Source organism: Triticum aestivum, chromosome 2D (assembly GCF_018294505.1).
Source record: "Triticum aestivum cultivar Chinese Spring chromosome 2D, IWGSC CS RefSeq v2.1, whole genome shotgun sequence".
NCBI lineage: Eukaryota > Viridiplantae > Streptophyta > Magnoliopsida > Poales > Poaceae > Triticum > Triticum aestivum.
Genome location: NC_057799.1, coordinates 234,254,978 through 234,279,635, shown reverse-complemented (window position 1 = coordinate 234,279,635; position 24,658 = coordinate 234,254,978). Strand labels below are relative to the sequence as shown.

Genomic DNA, 24,658 nt, shown 5'->3' with positions numbered 1-24,658 from the left:
CTTTGTACAGGCCTTCCCTCAGTTGCGTGTAACCCCTTGTACAAATCCAGGCGCAGACCCTGAGCAACAGAGAAATGAATGAAGCGCTGGGGCCCCCCGACAAGTTGCATGCATGCATAAGCATTTCATGAGCATTGCATACTCATGTTGATAGGATCGCATCTGGCATCATTTCCATCTGCATAAAACTGTAGGTTCCTGCCGGGGATTTTTGCCTCTAAGGGGAGATGGAAAGATGATCCAACACTGCAGTCTTCGGCAAGCCAAACAGATAAGTTCTATCTCTTGTCCATACGTGTTCTGTATGCAAAAACTTGTGCATAATAAAACCTCGCCACTTGTCGAAGCTTAGGTGCTCCCATCCCTTGACTCGAACGTTGCTTCGGTCAGGATGGTCGCGGCGGCCTTTGCTGAAGAAAGATTTGCTGGTCCCTCTTCATAATTTGTGCCCAGCAGGCTTAGTTCTCCGGCAACAAAATTGGGGGTACCAGCAGGATAGCCTGCCGGGCGAAACTCGTTTATTTAAATATAGAGGCATTCCACCTCTGCATGGACATATACATGCACGAGTCCCCGGCAAGGTTCATCTTTTTCATTAATATGCTGATTGAACAAGTACAGACCTTACAGAACACATAAATGGATTCGAGAGATTACATTATTTGAACTAAAATTTGGCAAGTGCATACAGATTTAAGATTGAAAAAAGATAAGTGCCCCAAAATGCCCTTTCTTGTCCCTCTCCTCCTAGGCATGGCAGTAGAAGGCGAAGAGGGCAAAAGGAGTGCCTAGGCAGAAGCCCAGCCTGACCCCGTCGGGCTCCAGGAGAGGTAGCCTGGCGGGGACGGGAGGGCACCGGCGAACGTGTCGATGGAGAGCATGGCGGAGGCGACCCGTCAACTACCACCACCAGGGCCAGCAGGACGCGGCAGGGTTAACGGAGCTGCAGCCCACGAGGAAGACTGTCGGGGTCCAGCTGGAAGGCTGCTCGAGGAAGATGGGAGGCACCATCTCCACCTCTGCATCCAACTCCCCAGCAAATCTCCTTGCGAGGAAGGAGATGCAGCTGCTGATGATGGTGCTTCCACGTGATGAAGATGGTGTGGGCGACGTTCAACCGGAGTCAGAGTCGTCGCACTCCCAGTCACTACCGTCGTCATCGCTGTCACTATTCTCCTCGCCGCTCTCGCTCGAGGAGGAGCTTTCATCATCGGTCGAGCTCTTCGCGCAGCACCCTAAGCGAGCTCCCGAGCGCCCAAAGATCATGACGGAAAGCAGACAAGCTATGGGCTCGAGCAATGGTCTTCCAGCCACGGAGGAGGTACATAACATGTGGAGCAGGGAAGTCAACATCCAACCACATGCCACCATTCCCACAGCCCCTCATGTGCAAGCTCAGCGCGCGTAGCTGTTCGAGCTCCATTACCTATGCAAATGGAGTAGGGAGGCGGAGGTGGCCGCACGAAGGCTTGTACAGCCTGATGACGAACTCCCGAGGCAGGTCTCCAACATGGCCTTCCATTGGGGGTGGAGCCTCCAGTGGGGGCTGAGGGAGTCCTGGATTAGGGGTTCCTCGGACAGCCGGACTATATACTCTAACCGGACTGTTGGACTATGAAGATACAAGATTGAAGACTTCGTCCCGTGTCCGGATGGGACTCTCCTTGGCGTGCAAGGCAAGCTTGGCAATTCGGATATATAGATCTCCTCCCTTGTAACCAACTCTGTGTAACCCTAGCCCCCTCCGGTGTCTATATAAACCGGAGGGTTTAGTCCGTAGGACAACAACAATCATACCATAGGCTAGCTTCTAGGGTTTAGCCTCTACGATCTCGTGGTAGATCAACTCTTGTAATACTCATATCATCAAGATCAATCAAGCAGGAAGTAGGGTAGTACCTCCATCGAGAGGGCCCGAACCTGGGTAAACATCGTGTCCCCCGCCTCCTGTTACCATCCGCCTTAGACGCATAGTTCGGGACCCCCTACCCGAGATCCGTCGGTTTTGACACCGACATTGGTGCTTTCATTGAGAGTTCCACTGTGTCATCGTGATAAAGGCTTGATGGCTCCTTCGATCATCGACAACGATGCGATCCAGGGCGAGGCTTTCCTCCCCGGACAGATCTTCGTATTCGGCGGCTTCGTACTACGGGCCAACTCGCTTGGCCATCTGGAGCAGATCGAGAGCTACGCCCCTGGCCGTCAGTTCAGGTTTGGGAATTTAAACTACACTACCGACATCCGCGGAGACTTGATCTTTGACGGATTCAAGCCCATGTCAGGTGCGCCGCACAGTCATGACGAGCACGACTTAGCTCTGCCATCGGACGATGTTCGGGAGATCACACCTGTGGCTACTCCGGCCCTAGATCCGGAGTCGATTGCGCCGTCCGAGGACGGGTGGATTGACCCTGCCTCGGAGGCCACACACTCAGTGGCGATAGAGCCGAATACTGACTTCACCTCCTATGAGACCCGTGTCGCCGGATCCTCGGATTCGTCCCCGGCCACAGGACCCGAACCGCATGCGTCCATGCCTATCGAATCTGATTGGGCGCCGATCATGGAGTTTACCTCCGCGGATATCTTTCAGCACTCACCCTTTGGCGATGTGCTAAATTCATTAAGGTCTCCCTCCTTGTCAGGAGGCCCTTGGCCGAACCATGTCCGGCTCGAGTGGGAGGCGGACGACGAACAAATTCGTTCCCCACCCACCACCCACTTAATAGCCACTGTCGATGACTTAACCGACATGCTCGATTTCGATTCCGAAGACATCGACGGTAGGGACGACGATGCAGGAGAAGAACAGGAACCACCGCCCACAGGGTGCTGGACAGCCACTTCATCACACGATATATATATGGTGGATACACCCAAAGAAAACAATGACAAGGAACGGAAGGATGCAGCGAGGGATAGTTCCCTCGAGAAGCAACCAAAGCGACAGCGTAGGGGCTGCTCAAAATCCCGCCTCGGCAAAAACAGCGATAACAGCGCAAGAAAAAATAATACCCAGGTCGACTCCAGAGGAAACAACGACCGCACGGACCCAGCGACAGAGCAGGATGAACCAGCGGACGGCGAACATAGTACGGAGCCGTTGTCCGATCACGACGACGCCAAGGATAAAGATCATCAACCTCTCTCCGGAGAGGAAAACAGTCCGGACGACAATGCACACATCATCCCGGAAAGGCACTTGGAACAAGAGAACCTCCATAGAAGGCTTATTGCCACCGCGAGGAGTCTGAAGAAGCAGAAGCAAAGGCTTAAGGCCGCGCAGAATACGCTCAACAGTAGATGGAACAAAGTGCTCGACACTGAAAAGTATGGTGGCAGTCGCCACACAAAGAGCTATCCAAAGTGCAGGTTGTTGCCTGAATTCGATGAAGAGGCCTTAGAGCCTACATAGCCGCACATAAAATGGCCGACCGGTCGGATCGACCACCTCGTGGCCGCGATAGGGCGGCTAACGAGGCCGCACATAAGTCAGCACACGATTCACGCGAGGACTTGCATCAAAAAGCCGCCATGACCAGATCCATCTACGGATCTAGAAAGCGCGCTCCAGTGCAGAATCAAAACCGAACACTACAACCGTCAGACCGCCATGACACATCCAAATACAGGGGTGTCGCGCACCCCCTATGCTTCACACATGAGGTGCTGGATCACGAATTTCCAGAGGGATTCAAACCCGTGAACATAGAGGCGTACGACGGAACGACAGACCCTGGGTCTGGATTGAGGACTTCATCCTCCATATCCATATCGCTCGCGGAGACGATCTCCACGCCATCAAATACTTGCCCCTCAAGTTGAAAGGACCAGCTCGGCACTGGCTGAAGAGCCTCGCCCAAAATTCAATTGGAAGTTGGGAGGAGCTTGAGGATGCTTTTAGGGCTAACTTTCAAGGGACCTATGTCCGACCTCCAGATGCAGACGATTTAAATCATATAATTCAACAGCCGGAGAGTCAGCCCGAAAGCTTTGGAACAGATTTCTCACTAAGAAGAATCAAATCATCGACTGCCCGGACGCCGAAGCCTTAGCAGCTTTCAAACACAGCGTCCGAGACGAATGGCTCGCCAGACACCTCGGCCAAGAAAAACCGAGGACAATGGCAGCCCTAACAAGCCTTATGAACCGCTTTTGCGCGGGCGAAGATAGCTGGCTGGCCCGTAGTAGCACCAGCGACCCAGGCACATCTGAAGTCAGGGATGGCAATGGAAAACCACGACGCAGTAAAAGCAAGCGTCGAAATAACGAAGACAGCCCAGACAACACGGCGGTAAACGCCGGATTTAGGGGCTCTCGACCCGGTCAACGGAAAAAGCCTTTCAAAGGCAACAGAGATGGACCGTCCAGCCTAAACAAGATTCTAGACAAATTATGTCAGATTCATGGCACCTCCGATAAACCTGCAAATCACACCCACAGAGAATGCTGGGTCTTCAAGCAGGCCGGCAAGCTAAACGCCGAACACAAGGGGAGGGAGACACCAAGTGAAGACGAGGATGAGCCTCGCCAGCAAAACACTGGGGGACAGAAAACATTCCCACCAGAGGTCAAAACAGTGAACATGATTCACGTAACAAAAAGGAGGAGCAAACACGCACTCCGAGATATATGCGCCATAGAGCCCGTCAACCCTAAGTTTAACCCTTGGTCGGCCTGCCCGATCACTTTTGATTGCAGGGATCACCCGACTAGTATCCGGCACGGAGGATTGGCTGCCTTGGTGCTAGACCCAATAATCGACGGATACCATCTCACCCAAGTCCTCATGGACGGCGGAAGTAGTCTTAATCTGATATATGAGGACACAGTCCGCAAAATGGGGATAGACCCAACAAGAATCAGCCAAAGCAATACTACTTTTTTAGGAGTAATACCAGGCCCAGAGGCCCGTTGTACGGGCTCTCTAGTACTAGAGGTTGTATTCGGTTCGCCCGACAACTTTCAAAGTGAAAAGTTAACCTTCGACATCGCTCCATTCCGAAGCGGCTATCAAGCACTACTCGGAAGAGCAGCCTTCGCTCGTTTTCATGCACTACCGCATTACGCTTATCTTAAACTTAAGATGCTCGGTCCACGTGGCATCATCATAGTTAGCGGAAACACTGAGCGTTCCTTATGCGTGGAAGAACGTGTGGCGGCTTTAGCAGCCAAACACTAAACGGCCTCTCCAACCAGAATAAATGGTCGGTCGTCAAGACCGCGGACACGGCGAAACGAGTCCGGTGCACCACTAGCTGTAACAGCTTAGATAAACCTGAAATTGGTTTGATGGATATACCCCCATAGGCGGTACCAGGGCTTCCCGCATGTAAAAAGGACTACAGTTCGGCTTGACCTCATTTAGATTGAATTTTAATGAGAATAATCAGTTTTCGCACGAAGACTTTCATCTAAGTTTTTTTACAGATGACAATCGTGCTACACCCTTCCAGGATACGGCACAACGGAGACACAGGCGTAGACGTGCAGCAGGGCCCCGCTCAAAGGTTTCTTTTTAGACTAAGACCCTGTGTAAACCTTTCTTACTGTCTCTTATTGCTTGACACCCCCCGGATACCTAACACAACCGTGAGGGATGCTGGCGTTGTCGGCATTTCGCCACGTCAGACTAATGCACGTACCTGGAAATTTAGGGTCCATTATCAAGGGCGTTACTCAGCCCGGTACATGTTGTAAAGACTGAACACCTTAGGGAGTGTTCGGCGTCGCGAGTTTGGCCTTATATGCACCAGCTCCGAATCATTTCTTTGGTCAAATGTTGGGTTTGCCCGGCTCCCGCGTTTTGCTACCTTACGTTCCGCTCTATCGGCTAAGGAGGCACCGGGAGAACTACTACGATTGTGCCCTGGTTCATCCGGATGAGCACCTCAGTAGAGAAAGCCGAAAACTGACTGTCATGATAAAGCGCGAGACTGGTCAACCACTCGATGACTTAGCGGAATCTTCGGGATTCCTCCGCATTAACGAAGGGCCGGTTTTCCCGGTCATGTACGTACGTGCCCCGTACTCGGATGAGCGCGGAAGTACCAGGGGCTATATAGTAGCCCCACTGTCAAACTCCTATGGTTAAGTGAAAGTGTTAAAGCAATATAGTCTGATTGCCTCGTTCGCCGCGCTACCACCTCCTTAATGGACCAAGACGTTGGATCAAGTGTGAACACGCGCTTTTGCGAACACCCCCGCATTATATGCGTGGGGGCTGAAGCCGACGACTGCAAACTTTCAGGTTATATATATATACATAAACGGACCGCACAGGAGGCATCATAATACTTTCAGGCAAAAGTATAAACACACCTTTATAATTCAAATAGCATTGTTTTTACAATCGGGATACATGTCACTCGAACATGACACTCTTCGAGCACTGAGCCTCTATTAAACGAGCACCTTCTAGGACTTCTTCAAAATAGTGCTCGGCCGAAACCTGGCCTACGGCCGGATTCTGGGTTGCAATAGCGGTGGCCTCCATCTCTGCCCAGTATGTCTTGACACGGGCAAGAGCCATCCGCGCACCCTCTATGCACGCCGACCTCTTTACAGCGTCGATATGCGGCACAGCACCAAGGAATCGTTGCACTAGACCAAAATAACTATTCGGCCTTGGTCCTTCCGGCCAAAGACGATCCACGACAGACCTCATGGCAAGTCCGGACAACCTATGGAGCTCGGCCCACTCGGCCATTTGCTCATTTAACAGCAACGGACGCGCTGGAGCATTGAACTGCGACTAGAACAACTTTTCCACTTCATGATCTTTTTGATCTTTGAAAAACTTGGTCGCATCAGCAGCACTCGCTGCCAAATCCAAGTACGCGTCCGCAGAACTCCATAATTGATCCATAAGGGCATAATTAGGATCTCCGAACTTTGTCCGCAACAAAAAGGGCTTCCCAGCCGTGATATCTCTGGCTTGACGTAGCTCCTCCTTCGCCGCTCTGATTTTAGAGTGGGTTTCCTTGGCTGCTACCATGGCATTCTCCAGGTCCGCCGTCTCCGTTTGACTTTCCCTTTCAAGAAGCTCATAATGGTCGGCGGCATCTTTCAACTCAACAGCCAACTTGGCTATTTTCTCTTTGCTCTGGCAATGCGCAGCCTGTTCGGCTCTTAACTCTTCGACCACCTTTAGGCCGGCCACATCACTCCTCCTGGCTTGTTCCTTGGCTCGTGCAAGTTCCGCCTGAAGGGTCTCCACGCCGGCAGCTCCATCTGCAGTCACAGCATAATATAGATACTAGCATCATGCTCCTCTTAATATATGTTGACCACCGGAGAATACATACCCTGTGCCTCGTCAAGCCGCCTGTTTACAAGCACGATGTCGGCATCCGCCGCATCAAGTTGCCGCTTCAATTCGGCAAACTCACCAGTTCGGCAAGCCACCGGACCCTCAGCCGCCTGCACATGAAAGCGGCATGATCATTACCTGGGACTATGATCCTCTGTTTGCCGCCTTTCTCAACAGCAACCAGAGTCTCAGGGGCTACTATCTGCATAGGGCACACCTAATGTGTGCGGTACCGTCAAAAATATACATATTACTTTGCGTACCTCAAAGCCTCTCAGCAGGCTCATAAAAGCTTCATGCAACCCGCTTTCGGCGGATGAAATCCTCTCAACCACCGTACCCATTAACGTACGATGCACTTCTGAGATAGCCGCTTGCTCCAGAAGATTCATCAGTGCGTCTGGTCGCGCACCAGACAGTTCCGGACTCTTGCTGTTGCACCCCTTAGGAGCCGAATACTCCAGACTTCGGGAGGCCGAAGGGTTACCTTCTGGCCTTGGTGGATCAGGAGAAATCCTTCATGACGACACCTCTGGGTCGTCCGCCTCATGAGGCGGGGAGGCATGGGGAGGCGTTTCGCTCTCCATCATCTCCGGAAGAAGATCCCCCGAAGACGAACTCTGTCGAGAAGGGCTACGATCCAAACTACAAGACATACATCTCGGTTATTGTCCTCGGATATAAAGTAAGATACATTTACTATAAAGTACTTTTGTTTACTTACAGCTCGGTGGAGGGTTGGTCCCCTCACGGGCACTGTGCGGTAAGGATGCCCTCCGGGGTAGGGCCCCCTGACAAAGGTTTCTTCCCTCGTTTGGAAACCATTGTTTCCAAGTCTTCAGAGGCAGTCCTCTTCCTTCCTTGGGGAGAGGGAATTTTAGATTCTTCTCCCCCGTTATCCTCCTTCGTGGAGGCACTAATTCCCCTGGTTTGGATGAATAATGAGTGAGGCCCGCTTTCGTCTTCTTTATTCCTCCCTTTATCTTCCCCTGATGGCGCTTGATAAGGCACAAGCTCAAGCATCCTGGCTAGTACAGGATCCGGTGAGCCTTTGGGGAGGGGGGCCGAACACCTGATCATCTTCGCCTTTTTTATCCAGTCCTGGTCAAAGACCGACTTTTCGGAATGATGTTGTGATAAATAAAGAGACAGCATGTTCGGCCAAAGAGTTACTTACTTGGGTGTCTGGACGGTTGCAGTTTAGGCCCGCATCCTCGGTGCTGTCCGGACACTTTATTCGTGATCCGAAGAACAATCTGTACATCCCTTCAAGCGTCACGCTGAAGAATTGCTGAATGGTTCGCGGTCCTTCCGGGTTGAACTCCCACATACGGAGAGGTCGACGTTGGCATGGCAGGACCCGACGAACTAGCATGACTTGCATTACCTTGACAAGGCTGACATCTCTCTTGAGGAGATCCCGAATGGGACTCTGCAATGTCGGCACGCCGTTAGCCGGCCCCCAGTCTAGCCCCTTGTTGACACATGATGCCAGTTGTGGCGGGGGGCCCGAACGGAAGGCAAGGGCGGCTACCCACTTAGTACTTCGGGGAGCCGTGATGTAAAACCACTCCCGCTGCCATAAGTTGGACATCTCGGGGAAGGATCCCTTTGGCCATGGAGCATCGATGCCTTTGCTTATTATGGCGCCTCCGCACTCTGCGTGTCGCCCATCGATCATCTTCAGCTTCACATTAAAGGTCTTGAGCCATAAGCCGAAGTGTGGGGCAATGTGGAGGAAGGCCTCGCACACGACGATAAACGACGAGATGTGAAGGATGGAATCCGGAGCCAGATCATGGAAATCGAGCCCGTAATAGAACATAAGCCCTCTAACAAAGAGATCAAGACTAAAGCCTAGCCCTCGGAGGAAGTGGGAAACAAATACGACGCTCTCGTTAGGTTCGGGAGTGGGGATGGCCTGCCCTTGAGCAGGCAGCCTGTGCGAGATTTCGGTGGTCAGATACCTGGCTTCTCTTAGCTTCTTGATGTCCTCCTCTGTGACAGAGGAGGCCACCCACAGGCCTTGAAGGTTGGATCTGGACATGATTGAAGGTCCGAAGCGCTTGGCCTCCGCCTTGGGTGCTGGAATTCGAGGTGGGAGAAGGGAAAGATCGAGCGCAAGAATAAAAGGACAGGCCTTGACCCCTTTATAAAGAGGGTGAATATCAAGCGCCCTCCGCACGACCGTCTGGAACTTGCCTAAAATCGAGGAGTCGTACCAGCGGGCACGATTGGGTTACCCACACCCGTATTGATGAGAATCCCGTGAAAAGAGGGACACGATCTCTGCTTCGACAAGACGTGCCAACAAAATCGCCTCACAACACGTGCAGTGGCAGGCTCGGAAAAACGGTTCGTCATGACCAGACCGTGGCAGAACGTCACGTTAAGAAAAGCTGTCAGCAGATTAGATTTGTGGAAATATTATTCTCTCTACGGTGGTATGTGGAATTTGTTTTGCAGAGCCAGACACTATCCTTGTGTTCAAAATCATCTATGGAATATTCGGAGGAGGAACCCGCCTTGCAGTGCCGAAGAAAATCTGCGCGCTGGACTCATCGTCATTGAAGCCTGGTTCGGGGGCTACTGAGGGAGTCCTGGATTAGGGGGTCCTCGGACATCCGGACTATATACTCTAGCCGGACTGTTGGACTATGAAGATACAAGATTGAAGACTTCGTCCCGTGTCCGGATGGGACTCTCCTTGGCGTGGAAGGCAAGCTTGGTAATTCGGATATATAGATCTCCTCCCTTGTAACTGACTCTGTGTAACCCTAGCCCCCTCCAGTGTCTATATAAACCGGAGGATTTAGTCCATAGGATAACAACAATCATACCATAGGCTAGCTTCTAGGGTTTAGCCTCTACGATCTCGTGGTAGATCAACTCTTGTAATACTCATATCATCAAGATCAATCAAGCAGGAAGTAGGTATTACCTCCATCGAGAGGGCCCGAACCTGGGTAAACATCGTGTCCCCCGCCTCCTGTTACCATCCGCCTTAGACGCACAGTTCGGGACCCCCTACCCGAGATCCGCCAGTTTTGACACCGACAAGGGCGCGGCCAGAGCGCCGCCCCGTCCTCCTCCTCCTCGAGTGTCGTGGCGATCTCGACCTCGCCCCCTCCCTCTTCCTCTCGCGGCGGGTTCCACCACTGCATGGTCCGGAGGAGGGGTGTGTGCTGTCGAGCAGAAGCTCTCACCACCGCCGTCGGGGTTCCACCCCGCCCTCGTCACCTCACCATGACGAGAAAAGAAAGTTTGAGGAAGGGAAGAAGGGGAATGTGTGTGAGCAAACACACCGCTCCAGCCCCCCTTTTATAGAGGGACGAGGTGGGGCTCGCCACTCGCCCAGGAAGCAGCCGCCCCACTCCCTCAATACGGCGTCCCTACGCCTTCATCGACTCAGGGAATCAGGGGATCGACCCTTTGCTCCAACCGGTGACGCCTGGTTTTCTGCCATGGCGCCCGTCCCTGCGCTCTCGGCATCCACCACCTAACCTGCCCAATGCATGCGGGACACATGGCGGGTGCACATGAAACGAGAAGCAAGTGGGATGGCAGTTTCTACCCCGTGATTGTGGGGCGTAGGCAACCCGTGGGCCACGATCTGAGTTTTTTTGAAACATTGCACACGACGTGCGCGAAAATCGGAAACTGGCCTGGACTCGAGATAATGAAGGAGCAAAGAAGATCTCAAGGGGCCAGCCATTTCCACGCTTCTGCCTGTGCACTTATTAGGGCCTAACCCGACGACGCCCAGCGGCGTGATCGGGGCAGACCCGGGGGCTTCCATCGGTGCAACAAACCCTGGGTCCGTTGCCCAGACTATGCGCATGCACGAGAACAAGGTTGCAGCACCAAGGTCAGATCGAAGCAGAAGGAATCAGTTATTCGAAGAACCAACATGCAGCACAAGAGGACCAAGACTAGCCAGAGAAGCAAGATACTGCTAAGGAAGAGACCTCCCTTGCCGGGCAGGCGAGCCTGGCAAGGATGGGATCACCCCCGGGAGCAAGCTTTCGTGCCGTCTCGGCAGGACCGCCGGGGCTCGTGGAGGCAGAACCACTTCACCTCACCACCTCATCACAACGCATGTTGTCGATCGATGCGGTGTCAAGCTCCAAAGTGGCTAAGTGGCTGCTATTCGCCACATTGCAACCACTTCCCACAGGTAAAACCTCCAAATGACACCCATCCTGCGACGTGTCGAGCAAGCAGGCGCGAAGCTGGCAAAACATCCCGGTATGGCCTGCCGGGCGAGCTGAGATGTGACGTTAAGCAGCGCATTTAATGCGCTCTGTCAGCCTGCAGAGTTAGGTATGATAGCACTATTTGCTATCTCATCAGTGCATAATGACTGATTTGCCACTATGGTGGCCCCTTTGTCTATAAAAGGAGGCCCAAGGCAACCGTAGATAGAGTTGGACGTTCGGTTGGCTAATCCACCCTCTCGCACACCCATATGCGCGTAGCTGCTCTTGCCCCGAGGCAACCCTGCCGAGCAAGTGCGCTCCGCTCATCACCATTTTTCCACCATGAATCCACCAAAGCAGGAGTAGGGTTTTACGCCTCACGGCGGCCCGAACCTGGGTAAAAACTGCCCATGTGATCTCTGTCGTGCTACTCCACGCTCCCCTGCTATTTGGGCAACGTGCCATCCCCCTACCGAACCAGCAAGGGGCCCTTGGTCCCATAGGTGGTTGTGGATTCCCGCGACACTCCGTTCGACGGCCTCAAGGCAGAATGTTTCTATCTACAGTACCCGCCGTTCTCCCTGACCAAGCTCCGGCGCAGTAGGGCCTTCGCCACTTGCTCACTGCCGCAGTATGGGCAGATCCCGCCTGCCACCGCCCTCCTAGTTACATCCCGACGACCCCTAAGTACAGCTTCCTCCCCTTCAGTCCTTGGTCCACTGCCCATGTCCCCACATCTTCCCTAGTTTTTTGCCCAAAATGTAGCTCGTCAGGCATACTTTCCATATTGCAATCTCGTCCTCACACTGTTTTAGATAAACAACTGTGTTGTTATCTTCCCTTAGGATAAGGAATATGCTTCTTTTTTGTCATTGTATGTGTCATCAACTGCTATTGGCCAGTAATTGTTTCCTTTCTATATCTTTTTTGCAAACAGGGCTATCCATTTCACCTCGTTGCTAGTGCGACCTTACGGTGAACTGCACAAATCACTTTTTTCTTAAGAGTGTTTTGTGCAGTTTTTCTAAAATGTCACACATGCAACGTTTCTACATTTCAGTGGGACTGCACAAAGGGAGATTGGGTTTACTCTATCCTCCTCATCCAACTCTGAGGCTAATCTTCTCCAACTATTTTCCTAATATTCTCCAACTAGTTAGCATTAAGAGAGAGTACAAAGGTGACTGGCTTCTATTTGTGTGTTTATTGTTTCATCAGTAGTCCTCTATTATTGTAATCACACTTACTCAATATCTTTGGAACAGGGACGCTCGGCTCTATTTTAGCAGAACTGCACAAAATGATCGGAATGTTCCATGCTCCTGACAGCTACTTTTTTTCCAACATGCCTTGTTGATTTAGACAGAGCTGGTGGGAAGTTGCTGCCAATGAAAGCATGGATCAATTTTAATTTAACACCTTCTCACAACTTTGCCTTTAGTTGTGATGTAAATATTAGCTCTGATCTGCTAATCATTGAGATGCATCATCAAGGAAGTTAGTTTTTTATTTTTTCTGAAAGAGCATGGATGTTAGTTTCCTTTCTACTATTTGACTGATGTTGTAACGAGACAACCTTCCAGCTGGGAACACACACGAAACAAAAGATGAAAGCTTCAGAGCATTGTACAATTTCATGTCGTTGGAAAATTATTTGTATACGTCAATTATGTAAACAAATGATGGAAGCTTGATAGCATTGCCGGAAGCCATTCAGCATCCGGGTCCATGTGCCATGCACCAAACACAAACCGCATGGGAGACTCAGCCCGGTCGTTGCACCGCACTAATAACGAGTAATGAGCAGTCAAATCATAAGCCCCACCTTTCACACTGTAAGTTGCTCGGAAGAAGCAACCATCAATACGCTCTTCTTTGAATCGCTCATACTAGTATGAATGTGCAAAATCAAGTCTGCGTAAGGCCTGTAGGTCAACGAGCTTCCTCTTGGCATCTCACTAACATGTGGGACCGGAGTGTGAGCAAACCGATCTCAATTGATGGCAAAATGTCTAACCCCTGCTACTTGTCGCACGGAGGACAAGATATATTCAAGCATGGTTTATCGATGTCATCATCACATGCTCGATGTTTTTTAATAGTACTATTGGGCTGCCATTTTCTGCACTTCTCCCGAATAAATGTGTACTTTATCAGAGATTAAAATAAAATAAGAGTACAGACGCTCCACCATGCGCTTCCTAGTACCTGTATACTAGTAGTACTGTACTACTCGTACTACTAAACCTTGCGCTTGGCTCTTCGCCTCTTCGGGAAGTCAACCAATGATGGTACTACAGTGTATGCCTCTGGCAATCTAACACTGAATGAACTGATGCACGTCCAACGCCTGGGCGAGGGTAGGTTGCATTAGTCAAAAGCTTCTCCTCGTCCTGCGAGCCACCGCGCTTGAGGTAGGAGAACTAGACGGAGAGGGTGTAAGCAAGCTTCACCTTGTTCTGCAAGCTTCTCCTCATTCTACGAGTTGTCGGGACACACCAAAGTAGTGCTTGTCCATACCGCCTCCTTTCCGGTTAATATGGCTTAATTTTTTTGTGGGTAAATGAGAGAGCTTTATTCGTATATAAGCATTCTTAGGACAATCAGCCAAGAGAGTGGTCACTAGGAAGCGAGGTACCCCGCAAAAAAAGGAAGTGAGGTGTTTCATCAAGCCAGCTCTTGGTCACATTCAAAGCGCAACAAGCACGGTTTGCAGTCGTTTACATTGGTGCAATTTCATCACACAATTGGATATGAACCAAATGTTTCCTAGAAGAAGCATCGACGTTGGTAGAGCAAAAGTTTTGTATTGATTTCTAAGCCTTGTCATAACTTTGTCTTCAACTACCCTATAATTTTATTTGTCCAGCTTTTAACTAAATATGTGGTCAACTTTGATTAAAAACATGGTTAAGACTAAAAACCCGGATGGAGGTAGTACCCCCTCTGTTTTTATTTACTCTGCATATTAGATTTGACTGAAGTCAAACTTTGTAAAGTTTGACCAAGTTTAGGCCGAACACAACAAACAATAATTATTGAGAAAGGGCAAACTGTACATACTCTCACACATTTCGATAATTCAAATTAAAATTCTTTATTTGTACACACTCTCACACCTTTCTGATAATTTGGCGCGTGTGTGGTTGTTCACTTAACGGAGGGTAGTGTACCGCACGTGAAGGACAGGAAGTGCGACCAGGACGCATGGATCGTTACTTGATCGTAGTAGTTTTCTTCACTGGTACTAAATAAAGAGTTTCGTTTCGTACACAATTTAAAATGATTGTTATCGAGAGAAAAAGAAAACCACTCCACTATATTAGTACTATACACGAGTACTATATAAGCTGGAGCCTCGGCGCTTGTTCGCTAGGGTTTTCACTCTTCACACTCTCACTGCACTACATATACATATACACGCTGGAGGCTCAGCGTTCCTTTGCTAGGGTTTGCTCTATTCACAGTCTCTCACCCTCTTCACCAGATCTAAACAAGACTATGTTGGCCTCTGTCTCTCTCTCCCCCCTCATAGCTTGCGAAGGATCCGTCCTGATCCCGTCGCACCGGGATGGGGAGGAGGTGTTGCTTTCACTCTGTCGCCTTCGGCAAGGGAGGCAATCCACTACCGGCTGCACTGTTCTCTTTCACCCAGCGCCTGTGCGGGAGGGCCTTCGACCCCTTCTTCCTCGCTGTCATACATAGTGTGGGCAGATCCGGCCTCCCGCGGCACGCCTAGCCACATCCCGATGACCCTAAGGTATAACTTTCTTAGAAACCGTCATTGCTCTAGCTGCATGCGGATCTTTTTCGATTCTGTAGTCGAATCTAGGTCTTTGTTCACAGAGGAAAGAAGGGGGGTGGGGTGGAGCATAAATCTAGGACGTGGTTCAATGAGGAAAGGAGGGAGGTAAAGTAGTATAGACTGGCTATTCAGCCGCTTTGTTGGCCGAAAAGGGAAAAAGGGGGTAACCCAGTACACACATCTGTAAGGAACCAATCTCTTTGTTGAAAAGGAAAGAAACTGGGGGTCGGGTAGTTTGTGCAGGACTAGATTTGCTACCCTCACATAGGAAAAAGGTTCAAAGAGAATAAATATGGGACCAACGCAGATATGCTTCTTGGCAACATACTCTGCATCACCCATTTATACGTGTGGATGCACATGGTGCTGGCATGTCCCATGTCCCATACAACTATTTTGCTATTGTTAATCTAAGAATGCCGCTAGAAAATTGAAGCAATGCCACTGTTAAAAGTAAATTACATTTTTAACGATTATTTTAAGAGAATGTCTCTGTTAATATGAATCAATGCAACCATTTTAGAAATGCTACTGTCCTACTTTGTTTTCCATCAAGATAAGGTAGATGCTTCTTTTTGTGGCCATGCGATTCATCCTCCTTTATTGGCCAGTAATTGTTTCTTTTTTTACCTCTGAAAACAGGGATATCTATTCAACTCGTTGTTATGGCGACCTTTTGCTTCACTATGCAAAACACTTCTGTTTTAAGAGTGTTTTGTGTAGTTCAACTTAAATGTCACACCGGCAGCTTTGCTTGATTTAGTTGAACTACACAAAACAAGATTGGATTTCCTATTCGTGTTGGCAGATTCATATTTGATCTTGTCTGCCTCCTGAAAGGTCAGTACCAGCCTTCATCCACATGATTGTGCAGTGTGCTTTGAGATGTTGTGCTACTTGTAGTGGTACTGTTTTAAATAAAAGTTGAATTGAAGCTATTGTATTGCTATCTTTTCCCATTAAATGAACAAAAATGGGACCAACCCAGACATGATGCTTGTTGCTTTGTTACAACAAACTCTGCATCACCCCCTTTATAAGTTGATGGAAGCACATGGTGTTGTTGCGCCAACTCTCCCCTAGAAATGTTTATGCTTTTTTTTAATCTAATAACACTGGTGAAATTAAGCAATGCCACTCTCAGAATTAACTACTGAATCTTAGTTCAAAACTGCAACGCTTGTTAGGGATCGGCGGGAGTACCATTTCTGTTAGGGATCGACGGGAGTACATGTTTAAGAAATGTATTGTTGAGATAATGTCTCTATTATTATATATCATTTACAGTGTTTTACAAATGGTACTATCCTGCTTTGTAGTTCTTCCTACATGTTTAACCATGGTATTGTTAAGATAATGTCTCTGTTAATATGAATCAGTTGCATTGTTTTAGGAATGGTACTTTTCTGCTTTGTTGTTCTTTATACATGTTGAAACAAGGTATTGTTAAGATAATGTCTCAGTTAATATGAATGAATCACATTGTTTGAGAATTCCTACTCTCCTTCTTTGTTTCCCATTAAGATAAGGTAGATGTTTTTTCCTTCTGGGAGTATAAGTCATCAACCGTTATTTGTCAGTAATTGTTTCCTTTATACCTATTGTTGCATACAGGGATATCAAAACTTCTGCTCGGTTCTATTTCGACTTTGATTTTAGTTGAACTGCACAGACGGAGCCAATTTGTTTAAGGCAAACTGTTGCATTATTGGGCCCAGTTGGTCTTTCCACTTTGTAGAAAGAAACAATCACTCACTATAAGAAATATGTCAACTAGTGACCTTCTGTCAGTGACCCTGGAAGAATTGGTCATAGATCTATGACCATTTGAGACCAATTGGTCAAAAGCTGTTCGGGGGGCTCTGAACCCTAAACCATTGCGACCATTTTGGTCAGAAAGGTCATAATTTCCTTACACGAAATGGTCATAAAGAAAACAGCGCTAGTCCGCTGCCTTATTTCTAGTTGTTAACGACCAATATAGATGGTCATAGCCTTGTAAATTGTGGTTGGTTGCGATGACTAGGCGCCATCTCATCAGTTTTGCCTACGTGTCATGTCCATGTGTCAATTTTTGCCCTAGGTTGTGAAGCAACCTATATTTCTGTTATTCCAAAAATTCCCAAAAAATTCTCATAAATTGTTTGGATCATATATTCATCAAATATGTCAAAAACCTTCCTTGCCTAGTTCAAAAATAATTCAACAATATTCATTTTCCTATTCTGTTCAGAGCAGCACTTTGTGAAGGAAGTACCACTTTGGCTGGTCCAAATAGTATCCATTTTCTATAGTGATTTCCTATGCCCAAATAACCATCCTCCACCAAATGCCAGCTCAATCCATTCATTATTTTGAGCCCAGCTTCAACATTCGTATTTATGTCCAGTGTGGTACTTTGCAAAGCAAGTACCACCTAGGCTCCTCCTTTTGAGCTGAAAATTTGTGAAGACGGCCTTCTTAGTAACTGATCATCCTCAGCGAAAACTCACGCCCAAAACCATGTACATTTCCCGTACCGCTAATCAAACACTTGGCTGCTAATTCATGTTTGAGCATCGATCGGTCTCCTCGTGAGAATCTTATGTTGTAATTTTCTTCCTAGCACCTACCTGGGGCGTGCCCAACCCACTAGACATGCCTAGGCCGCCCGGAACACATGGTAACGCCACAGTCACGCGGTGACCACACGGCGGGCATGCGAGTTTACGCGCTCTAGAGTTGGGGCCCTCGGCCACCGCCCAAACCTCGACGTATCGCCACCAAACCATGCATTTATGATTAAATAGGTACTTATGTCACTAGAAATGATTTTTGGAAAAATAAATAGCAAACTATGAGGCAGTTGCAGTTCAAATTTGACCCGCTTCCTACTGAATCGGCGGAAATTTGTCTTTTTCACGAGAGGTGGATCAAAACTTTTTACACCCAACCATTTTGTCAATTGTGCATTAAATATGTCCTAGTATTTTAGAAAATTGATTTGGTCCAATTTTGTAACAATTATTTGGGAGTTCCTTCACAAAAAAACCTCCTTTTGGGCACTCGAAAAATGGAAAATGGTTTTTTCGTCCAAAGAAAATGAAAAATTCCTTAGGCAACATTGTTTGCCATTCCAATATGCACCCTTGTGCACAATATGAGATCATTTGAACAAACGATGCCACATCGAAAGCCATTGATCTCCACACGTGATAGCTCGTTTCTCAGAACACTTTTTTAAAATAATTGCCGTATTACAAGTTTGTTATTTTTCCTGGGAACTTGGCCACATATAATGCACAATGCGAAGGTTTCCCAATTTTTTGATTTTTTTTGAATTTTTTATGCCCGTTTCAAAATGCGGTCAAAACGGCGGGAATGACTGTTCCTAGCTAGTGGTTGAATCTTGGAATTTTTTTGGTGTTTCTCTGACTAAATAGATACTTATGTACCTAGAAATGATTTTTGGAAAAAAATAAAGAGCAAACTATGAGGCAGCCACAATTCAAATTTGACCCGCTTCCTGCTGAATTGGCGGAAATTTATCTTTTTCACGAGAGGTGGATCAAAACTTTTTACACCCAGCCATTTTGTCAAATGTGCATTAAATATGTCCTAGTATTTTAGAAAATTGATTTGGTCCAATTTTGCAACAATTATTTGGAGGTCCTTCACAAAAAAACCTCCTTTTGGGCACTCGAAAAATGGAAAATGGTTTTTTCGTCCAAAGAAAATGAAAACTTCCTTAGGCAACATTGTTTGCCATTCCAATATGCACCCTTGTGCACAATATGAGATCATTTGAACAAACTATGCCATGAATGTGGCCATAAGATTGATCATTTGGCTTGAAAGCCATTGATTTCCACACGTGATAGCTCGTTTCTGAGAACACTTTTTTAAAATAATTGTCGTATTACAAGTTTGTTATTTTTCCTGGGAACTTGGCCACATATAATGACACAATGCGAAGGTTTCCCAAATTTTTTATTTTTTTTGAATTTTTTAAGCCCGTTTCAAAATGCGGTCAAAACGGCGGGAATGACTGTTCCTAGCTAGTGGTTGAATCTTGGAATTTTTTTTGGTGATTCTCTGATTAAATAGATACTTATGTACCTAGAAATGATTTTTGGAAAAAATAAAGAGCAAACTATGAGGCAGCCACAGTTCAAATTTGACCCGCTTCCTACTAAATCGGCAGAAATTTGTCTTTTTCACCAAAGGTGGATCAAGACTTTTTACACCCAACCACTTGGTCAATTGTGAATTAAATATGGTCTAGTATTTTAGAAAAATGATTTGGTCCAATTTTGCAACAATTATTTGGTAGGTTCTTCACAAAAAAAAAACATCATTTTGGGCACTCGGAAAATGCAAAATTGATTTTTCGTCCAAAGAAAATGAAAACTCCCTTAGGCAACATTGTTTGGAATTCCAAGATGCACCATTGTGCACAATATGAGATCATTTTGACAAACTATGCCATGAATGTGGCCATAAGATTGATCATCTCGCTTGAAAGCCATGAATCTTCATGCATGATAGCTCATTTATGAGAACACTTTTTTAAAATAATTGCTGTTTTACAAGTTTATTATTTTTCCTGGAAACTTGGTCACATATTATGACACAATGCGAAGGTTTTCCAATTTTTTAATTTTTTTTGAATTTTTTATGCCCGTTTCAAAATGCGGTCAAAACGGCGGGCTTGACCGTTCCTAGCTAGTTGTTGAATCTTGGAAACCTTTTGATGTTTCTCTTATTAAATAGATAGTTATGTACCTAGAAATGACTTTTGGAAAAAATAAAGAGCAAACTATGAGGCAGCTACAGTTCAAATTTGACCCGCTTCCAGCTGAACCGACGGAAATTTGTCTTTTTCACGAGAGGTGGATCAAAGCTTTTGACACCCAACCATTTGGTCAATTGTATATTAAATATGGACTAGTATTTTAGAAAATTGATGGAGTCCAATTTTGCAACAAATATTTGGTAGGTTCTTCAGAAAAAAAAAACCATTTTTTCCACTCGGAAAATGATTAAAAATTGCTAGAAAGATCAGAAATGCATACAAATTGGTCCTTATCCATAAAATGTGGTCTAACTCTAGTGAAAATTTGTGTGATGCCCTTCAAGAAAATATTTTTGATAGTTGCTTCACAAAATCCCTCTATTTTCAATACTTTTAAATCACTGATTTTCTGAACCAATCAGAACTCGTCCCATGGATTGATGACATGGCGCCCATCCATCCATCCATCCATCCATACACCTCTCCATCCCACATCCGTCCATCCATCTATGTACAGAAAAAATAAATAAAAAAGAGATGCCCCCACCCGCAGCCCAAACCCTAGCTCAGATCCCATCGCACCCCTCCTCCCTCGCCCCCTCTCTCGCCGCCGCACCCAAACCCTAACTCCACTCCTCTCCCCTCTCTCCCCCGATTCAGATGCACTCCGCACAGCCGCCACCTACCTCCTGCCCCCGATTTAGCCAATCTCGCCGCCAGCGCCCGCGCGCCACCACCCGCTCCTCCTCGCCTTCCAGATCGCGCCGCCACCTCCCTCCCCATCCCCTCCTGGATCTCTCCCTCGATGAGCCACCGGCGAGCCCCTCTGCTACCCGCGCATGCACAGCCTCACCTCATGCTGCTCTCCATCGACCCCTTCTGCGTGCTTGCCGTCATCGCCTCCCTCCACCGCATCGACCCCAAGGTAACCAAACTCCTCGCCTGCTAGTTCGCGGTTTGTCCGTCGTATCCGTCTTCTGCGGCGATGCACTAATCGATGGTTCTAGTCGTTGGCTCTAGGTGCTGGCGCAGGCGACCAGGAAGCTGTTCCAGGGTGAGCCGTTGAAGAGGCGGAAGGGAATTTGGATCGAGATCAACAACTGTGAGGGGGGGAGGAGAGCAAGAGGGGCAGCGTGGTGGCCAGCAAGGGGAGCACCATCACGGGAGCTGCGTCCTCCCGGTCCACGGCCACGTCGGGGAGATGCCGCCGAACTCCGCTGGCGAGCGGCGGCTGTGAGAGTCTGGTGCGGAGGGCGGCCTCGATCATGAAGTCGCTCTCGTGGTCCAAGGCGGCGCCGGTCACGGAGACGGCCATCCGCGCCGCCGTCGGCGACAACGCTGTAAGTAGCAAGGCTCTGTGCTGGTGAGTAGGACACTTCCGCTAATCCAACTATCATCTCTGAAGATGTTCTGAAATTTGTTGGCTGACTCTCGGTTTGGAATTCGTAGGTTGCTGAAGCAGAAGAGAGGGTTGCGTCGTGCGGGCACTGGTGGCCGCCCGGATCCGTATATGTACATGGTACGTGAAATCTGTGCCACACAGTTTGCGTTTGGATGATGATTTGATTTCTGAAAGTAGGTGAATGTAAGCTATGACTGTATCAGTATAACTGAGAGTCAGTTTCCAACTTCTAGATGGAGTTAGGGAGTTGTTACTTATTGGAGTAGTAATTTCCAGTTATTCAGTAGAGAGTAACTAGAATCTGAAAGCAATTGTTAAATCTGATTACTTTATCCTAGTTCCACTCACAACCTCAGTTCTATAATTCTGGAAGCCAGTTGAATCCTGAACACTGCACATTTCAAAAAATGCTTCCAAACCACATAATTTCATTCCTTGATACAGAAAGTACAGCAAGTTCTGATATACATCGATCCTGCTTTCCTCGTACCAATAAAGCATGTCCATAACTTTGGATTATAGCAAAAAAAATTGCTAAAACAACAAACGCCCAGTCAAAGCTCTGAATGATTAGGTACTGTAATTTGGATCTCCTGCATAAGTGCACTTTGCCATTTGTTTCAGGCACTTCTTGTTCCGCCAATCGACGAGCAGGGAGCGGAAGGCGCAGCCAGCGACCAGCGAGCGCGGGTGGCGCAAGTGGCAACGTAGAGCGGCCGGAGACTGCCAGTGATGAGCGGCGACGGCAACCTCGAGACCAGCAAGTAGGCAACAACGACCTCATTGTGAAGTGGCTGAATCGACTTGAGGCAGTTTCTTTGAAATTCTTGGAAATGCTTTGGTAGTTTCTTTCGGCGAGAAACTGTTTCATACTGAAGTTTACTGGTACATGTGTGGTTTGCTACTATTGTTTCATTTGGGTTGGGTTGGTTCCAGCAGGGAGATGTGCACGCACACTGGCAGCATGAGCTAGCAGCCATGATTGCCAGCCAGCCACCACCACGTAAATGTAATGCTTCTCCAACCGAGCAATGTTGAACTTAGCTAGCTGGGTGGCCCTGACCTACCATACCTACACTGCATGCACAGTAGAGAAGAGGAGCAAAAAAATACTATCTCGTAGCTAGAGAGAGTTGTCCAATGAGCAAATTAGGGCATCCAATCATCCCAATGAGAGAGCAGAACTGAAGTTTTCTCTAATTTAGATTTCTCAAATCTCTCTCTGAACTTCTCTAATCAATTTAGCTGTTGTGTTTTATAAATGGAAAGTGAAAAACCTCGATAAGTAAAACCCAGGTGCATGATTTTATAGTTGATCTAATTTGCTTTTAAACTGTACCTGTGTACTAAACCCAGGTTTCAGTTGGCCTTGTATTTATATTTTCGTCTTGTTTGTCGTTCTGCTAGTCTCACTACAGTTAGCTCTAACAACCCAGTTCAGTATTTCAATTACGGAGTGGCCTGTCCTATGATGTGTCCTGCCACTCAAACGTATTTTGGGGGCATGATCAATCATTTTATCATGATTGAAAGAATAGCCCATAATTTGCTTCTACTTTTAAGCTAAAAAATGTTTGTGCAGTAAACATTATATGTAAGATTGTTACTTCCATGCATGCACATTATACATTTTTTATCTGGTTAATGTTAATCAATACCGATCTAGGTGACTGGTCAATAAGCATTTGCTGGAATCGTGCACCGTGCTGGTGTTAGTCACAATGATCAGCTTCAATAGCATGACCAGTACCTGAACATGATGCATATTTATTAACAAAAATGGTAATGCATTTTGCTAGTCTGTTGCGAATGCTAATAGACCATTATAACTTGTATATTGGACCTATCCCCTTTCTCTGTTTGACTCGCTCAATCTCTCTCTATCTTTCTGCAGGCGCCGCCGAATTCGAGGGTGGAGCCCGAGCCTCCACTGGAGCATGGATCAGATGTGCAGGAGGTGGAGCTCCACATGGATCACGACGTGGTCGTCGTGGGGGCCTGGATCATCAAGTCCGCAGGCGGCATCGGGGGCGGTGCAATGCCAGCTGCTGGACATAGTTCACCCTGGGTTGGTGCTGATGCACAAGGTTAGGAGGCGTTCTGGCCTGATTGATCTGTTCTGGAGCGTTGCGCTTAGGCGGCTTGGCTTAGATGGCTGCGATGCGATGCTCATTTTGGGGTGTTTTGCAGGTGAATTTCGATGCCAAGGCGGAGTACGACATGATCCAGAACTACAAGATTCTCCTGGATGTGTTCAACAAGTTGTAGATAGGCAAGGTACGGGTGGTGATTCTCCTGGCTTAGGTCTCTACCCGTGGATTTATCCGTGATTGTGTCTTGCATTTTGTCATCTGGGAAAGCAAATGTGATCTGTCTGTACAGTAGTTCGGTTTATATATGCGGTGTGTGGGTATTCAATCTAGAACAGTTGTGTGTGATTGATGTCAGCATGTGGTATAGCCACAAGGTGATTTGATAACTGACTAAATTTGTTGTGCAGTATTGAAGTTATGCTCATTTTTGTGTACAGTACTAAACTTGTACAATTCTTGTCTTGTTTCCACACAACATTAAGATTAGAGTCGTGCTTTTTGAATGTTGAGCTGATTTTTATGGCCTGTGTGCTAGCAAACTGAGCTAAGGGTGCTTCATCTTTGTCCTTCAGCTTCTATTCTTATGAAAATTAAGTAGAGGATATATTTTGCTCCCTGCTCTGATTGGTTTCAATCGATATTTATCTCATCCAGCACTCTGAGTATCAATGTGTTGTTTTAATCCTGATGATGACGTGGTAGTATGAAGTGGACACCATATTCCTGTTTAAATGCACAAGGAATAATTTGTTTCATCATGTCCTGGTTTATCCATGCCAGATTTGTTGCTTCCGGAACTCTTGGTCCTTCATATCTAAAGTTTACATGTACTATAGAAGCTCTACTTTATGCTAATACCTGCTTGTGTAACATTTTGCATGGTATACTTCTAAATGGACAAGTACATGCGGCGTCCATCATCAACGATGATGCGGACTGATGTTCAACTGCAGAAGCATCCATCATATCAACACAAAGTCAGGTATGTTCTTGTCTTATTGAACAGATAAGGGCATGATGCTTGATGCATGTATCATTTGACACACACATTAGTAAATCTGAATTAATTT

At 47.5% G+C, this 24,658-nt stretch overlaps 1 pseudogene; it reads left to right on the top strand.

Annotated features, from left to right (window-relative positions):
• Positions 1–20,664: 20,664 nt before the first annotated feature.
• Positions 20,665–23,898, top strand: LOC123052645 (uncharacterized; annotated as a pseudogene).
• Positions 23,899–24,658: the final 760 nt, after the last annotated feature.